Below are 1,144 nucleotides of genomic sequence, written 5' to 3' on the forward strand. Positions count from 1 at the left end.
CCCAAATTTCAGAACCAAACAGAAATCTATAGATACCTTCTCGACGATGTGTGCGCAGAGAGGACGACCAAAGCGCAGAGACGACGATGGTGAGGGTGCAGCTCGCGATCAATGCAAGAGAGCACAACTGATGATCAATGCAGGAGAGAGCAGCTGACGATGAGTGGCGAAGTCGTGTGTGGTGAGTGGTAAGTGGTGAGTGGGGAAGAAGCAACGGTGAGTGGCGAAGGTGAGAAGTGAGGACGCGAAGGCTTTCTCTGATAGTGAATGAAGGTGAGGCGCGAGTTACTGAAGAGCTAGCTGATCTGCGTGCTTTGGGGGGCAAAGGGGAAAATATTCACTAAGTTATACGCCATATTTGGCCCTAGATACATTAGGAGACGTTTTTGAAGAGTTCCCAAATTATAACAAATAGGTTACTCTTTAAAAGTGCTCTCTTTGGTGTGAAAAGTGTAGCCATAGATATTTAGAAAAGGCTACGCTTTATAAGTGATTTCTATAATACCTAAGGCTACACTTTTTAAATGATGCCAAAATTGTGTTTCCTTTTCTCTTACAAAAAGACAACACTGAGAAAAGCGTAGCCTATTCTAGGAATAGGCTACGCTTTTCAAATGTAGCTTAAAAAAAGTGTGGCTGAATGGGTACTTTTCTTGTAGTGCAAACCCAATTTGGTCCAGCATGAGAAAGCATTTCTAGCATGATCTCTTCATTCCTCTTTCAAGGTTCAGAAGAGATCCAAGTATGAATAGCTTCTTTTCCAAGATAACTACCCAATTGGATGAAGATCGAAAGCTTTCAAGTAAAATCAAGAGAAAAGATAGAAGAAGAATAATGAAAACTAGTATTGATCCATCAAATTACAACAGAGCTCCCTAACCCAATGAAAGGGGTTTAGTTGTTCATAGCTCTCGAAAATAAAAACAAAGATGGAGAATACATCATGAAACTAGAAGTGCAGAGAAAGTAAAATACAGAGAGTAATTCTATGCCCAGAGGCTCCCTATAATTTCCAACTCCTATTTTAATTCAAAGTTACTCCTATATATACTACTCTTCTGTTCTTCTAGTTGGCTCTTCAAGTCTTGGGTATGGGCCTTTGGATCTTGAGTTTGAAGCAGTTCTCTTCTTCATTGGGCTTGGC

Source organism: Arachis hypogaea, chromosome 12 (assembly GCF_003086295.3).
Source record: "Arachis hypogaea cultivar Tifrunner chromosome 12, arahy.Tifrunner.gnm2.J5K5, whole genome shotgun sequence".
NCBI lineage: Eukaryota > Viridiplantae > Streptophyta > Magnoliopsida > Fabales > Fabaceae > Arachis > Arachis hypogaea.